A 15,107-nucleotide genomic window follows, 5' to 3' on the forward strand; every position below is an offset into this window, starting at 1 on the left:
ACCAGGTTAATGGTTAGGAAATGAGAATGGAGTGTGGAAACTAAAACCTATGGGATGTTATACTACAGTGCCAAATGTATTTACAATAGCTGCAGTGTTCATTTAACAAAACCCACACTGGTTCTATTAGCTTTACATTGAACTCCACGTTGTCTCTTTTTCTGTTAGGTATACTTGATATAACTTTTCACAACTTCCATCTTGAAATCCGTTTTTTACTTAGCAACAAGCCATAGAATACTACTTTCTTAATCTTCCTCTAACTTCACTGGCAATTCCCTTTCAGTAAGTCATACTTACACTTTCATCCTAATCACCTAGCTTCCCAGTGTGGATATAGAGAGAATCAGTACTTGCTCTCTTTTTTTTTCTAGCTATTCTCATTTCAGAGACAGTACCATGCAATCCAATGAATGCTTTTAAATACCACTGGCATTTCAATGACTCCAAAGTTTATATCTTTGTACTGAATTTGTGTCTGGAACTCCAAATTCATATACCCAACTGCCTACTCCATACAGCCACAGAATTTTTAATGGATAAACACTGAAAAAACTAAGCTTGCAAGCTGATTTCTTCTTTGTCATTAAACTTACTCCTCTCACAAACTTCACCATCTCTCTAAATGGCCATGCCATTCTTCTCATCACTTGGGTCCAAGATTTTTGAGTCATTCTTTTATCCCCTATTCCCCCACTGCACATACAGTTTCTAGAAAATTCTGCTAGTTAACCTCTTAACATGTATGCATAGTATTTTACTACATAGAATAATAAGGATGTAAACAGAAATATCAATCAGACCATGTTCCCAAAGTCAAGGCAAGAAATGACAATGGCTCCCATTTGACCCAGCGATACCACTCCTGGGAATATACCCCAGAGAGGCAAAAATGTGTAGTCGAAGTGACATCTGCACTTGTTTGTTCATTGCAGCACTCTTTACAATAGCCAGAAACTGGAAGAAACCTGAGTGCCCAAGAACAGATGACTGGTTAAAGAAACTTTGGTACATCTACACAATGGAGTACTATGTAGCTCTTAGAAAAGATGAAGTCATAAACTTTACATACAAGTGGTACAATATGGAAAGTATCATGCTAAGCGAAATGAGTCAGAAAGAGAGGGATAGACATAGAAAGATTGCATTCATTTGGGGGATATAAAGCAACAAAATATGAGATCAATACTTAAGAATAGCTGAGATCAACACCAGGAGGATTACTCCATAGCTTAGAGGCCAGCCGGGTATTCTAGGGGAAAGGGCAGTTCAGATAGAGAAGGGAGCACCAAATAAAGGGTGTTTGGAGGATCCTCCCAGGAGGGGAAATGCATGTTGAAAGTAGACTATGGACTGAACATGATTGCCACTCAATGCCTCTTTTGCAGACCACAACACCCAAAAGGAGAGAGAGAACAAAGGGGAATGCCCTGCCACAGAGGAAGGGTGGGAGGGGGGGTGGGGGGAAATGGGCACTGGTGGAGGGATGGGTATTTGATCATTGTATGACCGAAACCCAAGCACAAAGATTTGTAAATCTACAACTGTACCTCATGGTGCTTCACTAATGAAAAAAAAAAAAGAAAGAAATGACAATGGCTGGAGATAAGGATAACTGTCAACTATAACTACATTGTTTTCTGCCACTGTGCACTCTTGCCTTGATTACTACTACCCTGTTTTAATTGATCTCTGTACTTCCAACCTTGTTATCCCATGCAGTGCAAAATGACCCTTTAAAAACATGTTAGTTCATATTATTCTTTTGCTCAAATTTTTCATTGTCTTCCATTGTTAACTAAGAGTAAAGGCAAATAGTTACTCCTTAAGTACCACAGGTACTTCACTGATTTGGCCACTTGGAAAGGTCCTGTAATTCTCAAAGAAATCTACCATTCTCTGGTTTGTTCATGCCTCTTCATTCATAGCAGCCTTCTTACAAAGCTCTGATCATCTCAAATATGCTCTCACTTTAGTGTCTTTGCAACTGTCTAGAATTTTCTCTTGGATATAATCATGTCTCATCTCTTCTCTTCTAATCTCTGATCAAGTAACATTTTAGTAGCAAGAGAAATACAAGTTTCTCCTAATAACCATTATAACATGGTAACACCCAGCACAAATCTTGTCTCTTAATCCTGCTCAGTTATTCTTTATTCCTGGAGTGCTATGTGTCATACAATTTATTGTTAAAAGAGACTCGATGCAACTGGAAAAAAAGCACTATTTATGCAGATTGCAAGTGGCACATAAACCAGAGCTTTTCCAGAAGAACTGGGGTATATATAAAGTCCATTGTTCCTATCAACACACAACATACTGTTGTTCAATCACTTTGTTATTTGACTCTCTCAAATGAAATTAACCTCCAAGAAGTCAGAAGATTTCTGTTCACAATAATTTTCTCAGTGCCTAATAGTAGGTCTAAAGTAGGTGCTAAATTTGTATTGACTAAATACATGTCTAGATAAATAAATGTAGCTACCTCCAAACACAGAAATTAATTCAATATGGATAAAATACTTAGATGTATGACCCAAAACCATAAAATATTAGAGAAAACAGATAATATATTTCCTGACATTAGTCTGAGAACAGTATTTGGGGATAAACTCCAACAACAAAAATAAATGTCAAAATAAACAAATAGAATTACATCAAAATAAATAGGTTCTGTGCAGGGAAAATTATGTTAAAAATACATTGAAACAAATATGAGATTACCAAATAAGAGAAGATAATGTTATATCATATATTATAAGACATACCACATAATGACCTGTTTTCTTGGTGGAAAACATGTATGTGTGTGGGATTGAACCCAGTGACTTAAACATGGGAAACATGCTTTTCTATTGAACTATTGCTATCTCCAACCCTTCACTGTCACTATCATCCCGTTATTCATTGATTTGCTTGAGCAGGCACCAGTAACGTCTGCATTCATCCTCGCCTGAGATTTTAGCAGCCTCTGCTTCTTCGTCCTTTCCAGCAGTGCCACATTGGATGCTCTTTCAGGGTCATGGGAATGAGACACATCATTATTACTGGGTTTTGGCATATAAAATACACAACAGGAGCTTGCCAGGCTCTACCATGTGAGCAGGTTACTCTCGGTAGCTTGCCACATTCTCCGAGAAGGAGAATTAAACTATAAGAGGTCACATGGCTGCTTATGTGGCCATGCACTTTTCCGGGAGCTTTGTTTTATAGTCTCTGGATCTTGGCTGTTGGTGGGATTTCATTGCACCAGAGACAGTTTGTGGGTATAATCGCCTAGCTACTGGAAAGTGGGGCATCTTGTTGGAGGAATCCCAGTCCCTAACCAAGCAGGCTTGGAGGTTTCACCCCCAGGACCCGCGCACCTGGGTTCCCCTGCCAGTTCCTTCATGTCTGAGGTTTGTCTGAGTGTGTGGAGAGTGGCCTTGAGCACGGCCGTGGCTGGGTACCAGAGGTCTTTGGCAGTCGAAGACCTCCAGTACCCATCCCCAACCCTTAAATGCACAGAATATTCAAAGATTCTCATGTAACTCAGTAACAGCAAAATGATCTGAATTTAAAAAAAGGGGGTGGGGGAGAATCTGACCAGAGACTTCTCCAAATAACATACAAATGACAAATGGGTACACAACTTGATGTTTGTAATCTTAAAGCAGTAGAGAAAAGTAAATCCAAATAATATCACATGAAACTAGTGAGTATTTTTGCTATCTAAAAGATAAGAAACTGGTGTATACATCATAAAAAACAGTACAAAAATTCTTTACTTAAAAATAAATGGATGAAGACTATGACTCACTCAAAGAGGTGGATCATTTCCCTAGCATGTGCAAGGCCAGAAATTGAATCGTCAGCCCCATTGAGTATATCCCTGATGACTCAGCACTGCCAAGTCTTTCTCTCTGTCACAGCATAGGAGTGGCCCTGCACCCCCATGAACAGAACTGGATGTGGATACTATAAACAAAAGTTTTAAATAGATATTCCGTATGATCCACTTATCTCAGGTTTTGGTATTTACTAGGAAAAAATAACTAACTCAAAGATATACACAGGTTTGCTATGTTTATTACAGCATCATATATAATAGTTAAGAGTCAAAAACTAAATTTATGGATAAAGGATTGGATATAGAAGGTATATACATGCATAGCAGAATACTATTCCGCTATTGGAAAATAAAATTTGATCTTTTTCAGTAGCATGAATGAATCTAGAGGGCATTATGTTCAGTAAAAGAACTCAGATTTAAAAAAAAATACAAGCATCTACTTCTCTGGTCATTCCCTTCCTTCTCTTTCTGTAAATTCTACTTAAAAGAGGCATATATGTATAGAAAGCAGTTAAGCTAAATTTAAAAAATAGATAGCTTTTTAGACTAGAAGGTCAATTAACAGTGAAACAAGGGGAAAAAGACGACGTGCAACTTGAGTTAGAAGGAAAATTTGTGTATTGAAATAAGAATTGGACTTTAAATAGTGAAGTTAATGTAGATTTTTAGTGATCAACTTTGTCACTATTACTGTTCTGTTGTTCATGAATTTTCTCGAGTGGGCCCAGTAATGTCTCCATTATGAGACTTTGTTGTTACTGTGTTTGGCATATCGAATACATCACTGGGAGCTTGCCAGGCTTTGCCGTGCAGGCGAGATACTCTCGGTAGCTTGCTGGGCTCTCCGAGAGGGGTGGAGGAATCGAACTCGGGTCAGCCATGTTGGCCGCTTGCAAGGCAAACGCCCTACCCACTGTGCTATCACCCAAGTCCAATCAACTTTAATGGTGTAATAAAACTTGGATAATAATACAATCAGTTACTTCAATAAATGTATATTTCTGACACTGAATTGAGTCTAGTGAAAACCGCAGTTGCACCAGTAATAATAAAAATTACTGGCTAGAATTTTGGAAGCCTTTCAAAGTTTGTAGCAGGCACCAAAATACCACTTCATACAAAACTCACAGTCATTATCTGAGCACCATGTTGCAGAAGGAAGGCTACCATGAAGAAAAGTCAGTGATTTACCTGGGGTTACACAATTAGGAAGTACTAAATCTGTGGTTCAATTTCAAGTACAGGACTCCAAAATCTTTTTGATGATCACCCTATGATTTCTTAGTCTTTATGCTTATATCTCTCAAGTGCATCCTTATCTCTGTCATCAGAAATGTCTTCCTAGCTATTTTACATTAAATGCCTTAGGTTTATGAATACATAAGCACCTAACATTCCATTACATCATTCCATCACTATTTCCCTGGTATGCCAAAGTCTTAACTCCTATATCTGTAAAGTCCTTAGAGGTAGAGTGAGCACAAATTTTCATATTTCATCTGACACACTACTACCTCCAGCTCCCGAAGACTGCCTGAGATACTCCCAAATTTCTGCAATGACTGAAATTTCAATTTTCCTCACTGTTCTTGGGGCCAGACATACATAGTCTTCAGCCTCCTTTCCAAGATAAACTCACTCCTCAAGTCATCTCTTTCACCCTCATTCTTGTGTCTTTCAATATCTGACCCTGTTCTACTTATGTGCCCCATATTTCTCACTGTCACTGTCACTGTCCTCCCGTTGTTCATCGATTTGCTCGAATGGGTCCAGTAACGTCTCCATTGTGAGACTTTGTTGTTACTGTGTTTGGCATATCAAATACGTCAAGGGTAGCTTGCCAGGCTCTGCCGTGCGGGCAAGATATTCTTGGTAGGTTGCCAGGCTCTCCAAGAGGGGCGGAGGAATCGAACTCGGGTCGGCCAGGTTGGCTGCGTGCAAGGCAAACGCCCTACGGCTGTGCTATCGCTCCAGCCCCCCATATCTCTCAAATCAAAGTAATTTTATTTCTCTCCAAACCTAAGAAGGCTTTGTTGCCCCCATATTTCTCAAGTCAAAGTAATTTTATTTCTCTCCAAACCTAAGAAGGCTTTGTTGCCCCCATATTTCTCAAGTCAAAGTAATTTTATTTCTCTCCAAACTTAAGAAGGCTTTGTTGCCCCATATTTCTCAAATCAAAGTAATTTTATTTCTCTCCAAACTTAAGAAGGCTTTGTTGAGCTCATCCAATGTTTGTTACCATATGTGTGTGTGTGTGTGTGTGTGTGTGTATATATATATATATATATATATATATATATATATATATATATCTGTCACTGTCCTCCCATTGTTCATCGTTTTGCTTGAGCGGGCCCAATAATGTCTCCTGTGTTGTTTTTGTATTTGGCATATCAAATACATCACAGGGAGCTTGCCATGCTTTGCCGTGTGGGTGAGATACTCTCAGTAGCTTCCCAGGCTCATATATGGGTTGGAGCGATAGTACAGCGGGTAGGGTATTTGCCTTGCAAGCGGTCGACCCAGGACAACCCAGGTTCAATTCCTCCACCCCTCTCAGAGAGCCCAGCAAGCTACTTAGAGTATCCCACCTGCCTGGCAAAGCCCAGCAAGCTACCTGTGATGTATCCGATATGCCAAAAACAGTAACAAGTCTCACAATGGAGACATTTTTGATGCCTGCTGGAGCAAATCAATGAAGAATGGGACGACAGAGCTACAGTACTATATATGTATCTATAGATATAGTATTAAAATTATTTATATGTGGCTATTAGAAATTCACAGAAGTTAAGGAGCCTTGACAAATTTTTCATTGTACCTACAGGATCTTACAGAGTATTTGGCCCATAGGAGGAGCTAAACTGATAATGGTTATGCTGAATGTGTTGTACGTGGATTGTTTAGGAAGTGGTTGGAGATACAAAGCTGCAGCACAAGAAAGAAAGTGTAAAATATTCATGTGTAAATTAAAAAAAGACATAAATGTAAAAGAGAATTCTAGGAAAACAAAAGTGATGATAATCTCAATAAATGCACGCATAAGGTACAAGTATAAAGTATAATTTTAAAGGATAACATGATATTAACAAGTCTGTATAATATATAAATAAATAAAATATTACATAAAACAAAATGAATAAATTGAATAATGATCACTTTTTTCAAACAGTGTTTGTGTTTCCTTGTCTTGAAGGACAGTGAGCAGACCTCATGAATGTGCTGCCACCTTCTCTATCTTGGAGAAACCTTTAAGATGTTAATTCTTAGCTAATGCCCTAGTTATGTAATTATTTAGAAATCCCCATAGTGGATGTCATTGAGTACCATGAACTATACTTTCCCACCAAAAAAATTCACAATAGCCTTTCATCAGAGTGTTAGAGTGACTAAAAGAGATAAACTTGTATCAAAAGTCAGAGTGTAGTAAAGGAAACTTATTTTCTGAGTGCTTTGTATTGATTAACCCATTTATCCCTAATACAGCATTATCTCCTAATTTGCAGAAGAGGAAACTGAGAATATTGCATTATATTGATGACCTAAGATAACAGAGTGAATGGCAGACCCAAGATTTAAAACTCAAAAGTCTAAATCTAAAATATAACTTCTTAGTCAGTGTATACTTGAAGATATATTTTTTTCATGTTGGTAAAGATTTTTAATCACCATGATGTTAATTTATAATAATAGCTATTATTTTCATAATAAATAATCTTACTCTTCCTGCTTCTTGATTTCTTACTTAAATTTGTAGTAAAGTTGCCTGATAATATTAAAGTCTATTTGAGTTTTGTAAAGGATCAAAGAACATAAAACTTGCCATCAACTTTTTAGATTAGAGAAAATCACTGTATCACTGTCATCCTGTTGTTCATCAATTTCCTCGAGCAGGCACCAGTAATGTCTCCTTCATCCTAGCCCTGAGATTTTAGAAAGAGCCACATTTGAGGTTCTTTCAGGGTCAGGAGAATGAGACCCATCATTGTTACTGGTTTTGGGCATATTGAATAGACCACTGGGAGTTTGCCAGACTCTGCTGTGTGGGCAGGATACTATTGGTACCCTGCCAGGTTCTCCAGAGGAAGAACTAGATAAGATGTCACACAGCTGCGAATGCAGCTGCATGCTTCTGGGAGCTGGGTTTTATAGTCTCTGGGTCTCTGTCGTTGATGGGATTACATGGCACTGGGGGCAGTTGGTGGATGTAACACCTACATACTGGGAGATGGAACAAACTTCACTCATGAAGGAACCGGCAGAGGAACCCAGGTGTGCTGGACCCGGGGCATAGATCTCCAAGTCTGCTCGGATCGGGACTGGGCCTCCTCCACCCAGATCCCCCATCTTCCAGTATGCAGGCATTACACCCAGCAACTGCCCCCCTGCCCCCCCCACCCCCGGCACTGTGAAATCTCATCAACGGCCAAGACCTGTAGAGAAAAATAGATAACAAAAAATGTGAAAAGAAAAAGAGGACAAACAAGGTCTTCTCCCTCCATCTCTGTCCTGTGTGTCTGTCTCTGTATTCAAATATACGTTCAGTGTCAGGACACCAATCATTTGAACTAAAATTTACCATAAAGCTATCATTTAAATTTATTTTCTCTGTGATTATCTACTTATTCCTCTTGGAGAGCCTGGCAAGCTACCGAGAGTATTCGATATGCCAGACACAGTAACAACAAAGTCTCCAATGGAGACATTACTGGGCCCGCTCGAGCAAATCGATGATCAACTGGAGGGCCTTTACCTTTACCTTTACCTGTCTACTTATAATATTCCCTGAGTTTAAACTAAATCATAAAATCGAAACAGCATTTTTGGAGTATGGTGAGAAGCACCCTGTCATGCTCAAATCTTAGCTCTGCACTTGGGGATTACTTCTGGTAGTGCTCTGGGGACCATAGTGTTTCAGGGGATCAAACCACGGTCAATTGCATACAAGTCAAGCTTCTACACACTGTACTATATCTCCATCTCGAAATGGCATGTTATTAAAATAAAAACAGATTCATAGGTTAATAAAAGAAGAATCAGAACCCAGAAATAGATCTACACCTGTACAATTAATTACAATTAACAAATTGTACACCTATTAAATACAACTAACAAAGTTTGAGAGAACAAAGGGTAAGGCACTTGTCTTGTATGCTGTTGACTTAAGTTTGATCCCCTTCATATTATATTGTTCTCCAAGTACCTTCAGGAATGATCAATGAGCACAGAACTATTGTCCAGAATGTAACTGCGTAATGTCCAAGGATCAAAATTAAAAGGTAAAAATAGATACATGGATTCATAACTCAATGGAAAAGTTATAGCAAAAAAAGCCTAGAGAACTGAACTTTTAAAGGATGAGGAGCAGGAGAGTGAGTATTGAGGGTATTGGGGGTATTGGGAGGGGACCCTGTGACAATGGGGGAGGGATTCAGACATTCTGGTGGAGGGTGTGGTGTAAGAACATAGTGTGCATAAAACCGTTTCTTTAACAGTATTGTAAATCTTGGTGCTTCAAATTTTAAAAAAGTCTAAGATGTATAAAGACAAACAATAACAAAATAAGTACTCTATATTAGCAAATGCCTTTGGTTCAAAAGATTACTGAGCTTGTTAAATTATTTTAATTTGACTGAAGGTAATATTTTAATAAGTCAAATAGAAAAGGACATGCACATGAAATACCTAAGAAGCAAACAAAACAAATAAACAAAGCAAAACCAAACTCTTAGACTATGAGAACAAAATGGTACTTACTAGAAGTAGAAGTAGAATCAAGGTAAGTCAGGAAAAGGGAGTTATTGTACAGTGGTGAATGTAAATTGGATATTTGATAGTGTTCATTAAGGGGCCCTACAAAAAGGAGACCTATTTTAATGTTATAAGTCAGTGTTACTTCTATGTAATTTTTTAAACTGTCTCTAAATAGGGTCACATTTTTAAGTACAGGCATTTGTACTTGATAAATAGGAATTTGAAGGGAAACAATACATACCAAAGGCCATAGAGCTCTAAGAGATAAAGGTGGGAAACATTTATATTTATCTCCTGTCACTATGTTGCTATGAACTTAAAGTTTCAAAACTAACTTCCAACATCAATTTCTAAGATTCCAGGTAATAAGCATAAGACTCCAAACTGGTAGAAATACCAATATGATTTTATCTTCTAGAAGTTGACATCTTTAATTTTCGTCTTTTCCTCCAAATAGAAATAACTCCTTATCTCCCAATGGAAAAACTAACTGCCTGTACCAGTTTTTAGCCAATGGCAAACTCAGCATCTCCTCCCTCGCCAAGATACAGAATAAACTATGAACTAACACTTTTCCTTTAGGTTTAAGGGTTGTAAAGATGTGTATCAGATTTCCCAGAAGTAATGTCCTCCAAACAAAGAGAACCCTGAAATCTGACACTATGATAACTGTACATAAAGGCCAAATAAAGTGATTGGGAAATTAAAAAAAATCCAACAGTAGAGATTGAGGCCAGAAATTCTTTCAGGATCTAATTTTATCTACCCTAAGACCAGATGACTCTAACCTAGTGCATACAATCGTCATGTACATCAATATACAATTACTTTATATTTTCTCCTCAAAATTTAAAAGTTTTTCATTCACTTATCATTATTAAAGTAAATAAATACTAAATATCATTTTGTATGTGTGACTCTTTCACATAAATTTCAGTATTTGAAGTCCCATAATAGAAACATTTCAAAAGTAGGATTCATGTAGTTAGTTCTATTTTAGAAAGCAGTTTCAGCATTTGAAAAGGATAAAAATTCTGTTTTCCCTTACACCATAATCATTTATACTTGTAATGTGCACAGTAATTTCTAGAACAAACTATCAAGATGGTTCATTCAATTTAAAATAAAAAAGTAAAAATTAATAAAAGTTAATATGTGGACTTCCATCAAATTGCTGTTACTAATGGATATATTTTTAATTTCATCATTATAAATAATTTATACAAAACATTTAAGCTACTTTACATAACATTTTAAATAAAATATAATTTATAAAATTTTAAAAGTCAGAATATGCTGTCAATTATAATCACACAGCTGTTTATTACCTGGTCATAATTTTCCACACTCATCTTAAACTTATTTACAAGATTCACCCTTTAAAAATTGATTTCATAATATGTCTCTTAATGAATCAATTCAACAATATTTTTAAGAGAAATAACACCTCTCTCAATAATAAAAAAATAAATCTACTGCAAGAAATATTGTAAAAATCTATGCACGCTGAAGGTTGTGTGATCAAGGGCTCTCTGGACAGCCCTGTCTCATTGCCCATGTTTGATGCTCTTGAGCCGCTGTATGTGGCCTGGATCAGAATAGCTGTTGGCCAAGGGCAGCCAAAGGAAGAGATGAGGGCCAGGCTGATCGATCTTAATTGCAGTTTATTCCAGTCCTCTCTTCATTCACTCATGTCTCTCCTCTGCCTCTCTCTCACCAACTCCCTTATCTCTCCAGGCTAACACTACACTTGTAGCCAAATCAACATAAAAAAAAAGCCCTCCCTGAGGACCCATCAAGTTCAAAGGGCATACAAAGTCCTTCCTGACTGCCCAAGGGCAAAATACCTCCTAAGGTGTTTTCTTCTTTTCCTCAGTCCAATAACTATCAACATATCAATACTAGCTATTTTTGTATGGACATAGTAAGAGATAACATTGAGACTTGTAGGGTAGCTCTCTTAGGAACATCTTGACACAAACTCAGACTACAGTGCTCAGGCCATATTAATCATTCCTAACTCTAGCAGGGTCCAAATCTAGTTATTACTTTTTGGATCATGACAGCATTTGTCCATGTCCAAGCTCTTAACTTATAGTTAAGTATTATGGCGCTTTGGCCAGGCCCATCTCCATGCCAGGGTAGCACATAGCTTACCACTTGTCCTGGTTCCATCCAGTCCCTCCTCAGGATCCTGCTTTTGGGGGCGTTAGGAAGTAAAAGCAGCTGAGGCTTAGGGGAGAGAACAGATGCCCAGGAGGGAAATATCATTGAGAGTCACATTACAAAAGCATAACATATACTGTCTTCTTGTGTCCATACAAAAAGGACATTGCTCTGAATAAACTATGCAAAGGACTTAGGAAGAAGAGAAAAACAATATTTACAAGTCAACAGAGCACAAAGAAAGAAGTTACAAATAAACACAGAAAAATGGGAACACTGTGATGGGAGCAATCCAATAAACCTAAACTACCTGAGGTTATGCAGTAAGGACAGAACAGTGTTATCCTATAAAAAATCAAGTTTAAAAATGTTTGAATTAATATTTCAGGTAAAAAAATGTTATATCTCTACATAAGAACATGAAATTATATAAAGCATCACATACTTTTTTCCAGGAGTATTCTTTCTACCAATGCAATACCAAAAATTAGGTTAATAAATATGTGCAAAATATTATATTTTACCTACTTTGAATCAAGTTAATTTAAACAGTTGAAAGAATCAGACTTATAAAGCAAGGACCATTTTAATTTCTTTATATTTTTTTGAATTATGCATGCTGCCTATGTTCAATAGCCATTGATTTTTAATTAACTGAAATATGATCTAAAGTACTATAGAATAAATATTTTATATAATGTAGGCATAGACAAAAGCCGAACACAAATAATAGACAATGACATATGTATAACTATGGATATGTAGATGTATATGCAGATATGGGCTAAGGCACCATATAGATATATTTATAAATATGTAGATATAGGACTGGAGTGATAGTACAGCAGGTAGGGTATTTGCCTTGAATGCGGCCAACCCATGTTCTATTCCTCCGTCATTCTTGGAGAGCCCAGCAAGCTACCGAGAGTATCCAGTCCACACAGCAAAGCCTGGCAAGCTCCTTGTAACATACTCAATATGCCAAAAACAGTAACAACAAGACTCACAATGGAGACGTTGTTGGTGCCTGCTCAAGCAAATCGATGAACAATGGAAGGTAGTGCTATAGTGCTATGTAGATGTAGATATGGGTAAAACATATATATGCAAAGAAGTCACTGTCACTGTCCTCCCACTGTTTATCAATTTGCTCGAGCGGACCCAGTAATGTTTCCGTTGTGAGATTTGTTGTTACTGTGTTTAGCATTTTGAATATGTCACAGGTAGCTTGCCAGGCTTTGCCGTGGGGGTGAGATACTCTGGGTAGCTTGCCGGACTCTCTAAGAGGTATACACAGATAATGTTTATAGTTTTCTATCCTCACTAGACATAAATCATTTTCTTCCCTCCAGCATTCTCTTTCTGCCATTACAAATAGTCCTTGTTACCACCCTTTATGCAATTGACGTCCCCAATGACTTGTTTGGGTTGGATGAAGATTACAGCACCTTCTCCTATACACACATACAGGGTAAACTCCTAAATTCTAGTCAGTGCACATGGCAAAATTTCCCTCTGAGATTTTTTTATATTGGTTAAGTAAGCAAAATACTGCCAGATGGGTTGGTGGAGAAAAATGTTCAACTTAGTAATGTGCATATAGAGAAGCTACTGTTATAATACAAGTAACAACTTTAGCCTGGGAAGAAGTAGGGTTTAAATTTTATGCCAAGAAAGGAGATCAAGAAACTGGGAAAGCAGACAAGACAGGGAGGTGACTTATATGATAAGGAGGTTATAATTTCATCTTTACTATAAAAGATGGGTTTTCATGTCTACCAGACATGTAAACAAATAAACCCATAGCTGGATAATAATTGCCAAAGTAAATTCTAGGTAGTTAAAGAAACTTGTAATAGTTTTTTTCTTTGGGGATAGAGCAAAGTCATACGGGAGCCTCTTCTTTGCCTCCAGAGTTTACATTGTCTTCATATCAAAATGATCTTCATGTCACAGCACAGTTTCTTGAGAAATTTAACCCAGAATCTTAAGTTAGTCTATTTTGAGCACAGCGGGTAGGGCTTTTGCCTTGCACGCCACCGACCTGGGTTCGATTCCTCCGCCCCTCTCAGAGAGCCCTGCAAAGCTACCGAGAATATCTCGCCAGCACGGCAAAGCCTGGCAAGCTCCCTGTGACGTATTTGATATGCCAAAAACAGTAACAACAAGTCTCACAATTTGTTTTGAGATGTAACTGGTGTCCTCTCAAGCAAATCGATGAACAACGGGAGGACAGTGCCATAGGACAGTGCCACAGTGCCACATCTAAACAAGCACCTCTTTCCCATGGGTTTATATGTTGTAAAGATGTGAGCCCATATTTTCCCCCAAATAGTGACACACAGTGGTAGGACGTGTATCAGTCTACCCTACAGTCTACCCTACAGAAGCCAGCAGAAATAAAGCCTTGGAGGGAAAGGGGCCCTGCGTGTGGGTAATTTATGCCATACTCACAAGACCAGCTGAGTTCCTTCCCTTGATCCTTCAGAAAGTAGCAATGCTAGAAGGCTATTCTCCAGAAGTGGAGAATGTTTACACGGGCATGGAGCGATAGCACAGCGGTAGGGCGTTTGCCTTGCATGCAGCCAACATGGCCGATCCGAGTTCGATTCCTCCACCCCTCTCAGAGAGCCTGGCAAGCTACCGAGAGTATCTCGCCCGCACGGCAGAGCCTGGCAAGCTCCCCGCGACGTATTCGATATGCCAAACACAGTAACAACTAAATCTCCAATGGAGACGTTACTGGGCCCGCTCGAGCGAATCGATGAACAACGGGAGGCCCTTTACCTTTACCTTTACCTTTGACATGAATAGAAGCAGAAAACTGCCCTTGAGATAGGACAGTGTGGACCCACCGTCTGGGCTATTCCCCGTCCACTTCTCCAGGTAACACTGATCATGATTCGGTTTCCCTTTTCATCCCCACCACATCCCCTGAGACAATGGAAACAGAAGACATTCCAACGCTGGAGTCACAACGATGTGGAAGGAAAGCAAAAGAAAATAACCAGGATATGTATGTGAAAATGAGATAGAATTTCTGAAAGAAAATGACACGTTTTCGGAAAGCAAATTTAAAGACATGGAAATAAATGATAAACAAAATAGTGGAAAGTTCCATTCAATAAAATGTAATGAAGTCAGAGAATCTAAATTAAACACAGAGAAACAAGACAGGTTATTTTTTTAAAAAATGATTAATTTAAAGAAAAATTAAAAGAACACAAGTAGTTCTTCACCAAGGAGATTTCAGATATTGAAAAATTTCAGAGATGCCTCATGAGCAAAGGGGAGAAGGCAGCCAGAATAAAGAAGGGATCACTAAGAAAATGATGGCTGGAGGAATCGGCTGGGA

Source organism: Sorex fumeus, unplaced genomic scaffold (assembly GCF_029834395.1).
Source record: "Sorex fumeus unplaced genomic scaffold, SorFum_2.1 ptg000002l, whole genome shotgun sequence".
NCBI lineage: Eukaryota > Metazoa > Chordata > Mammalia > Eulipotyphla > Soricidae > Sorex > Sorex fumeus.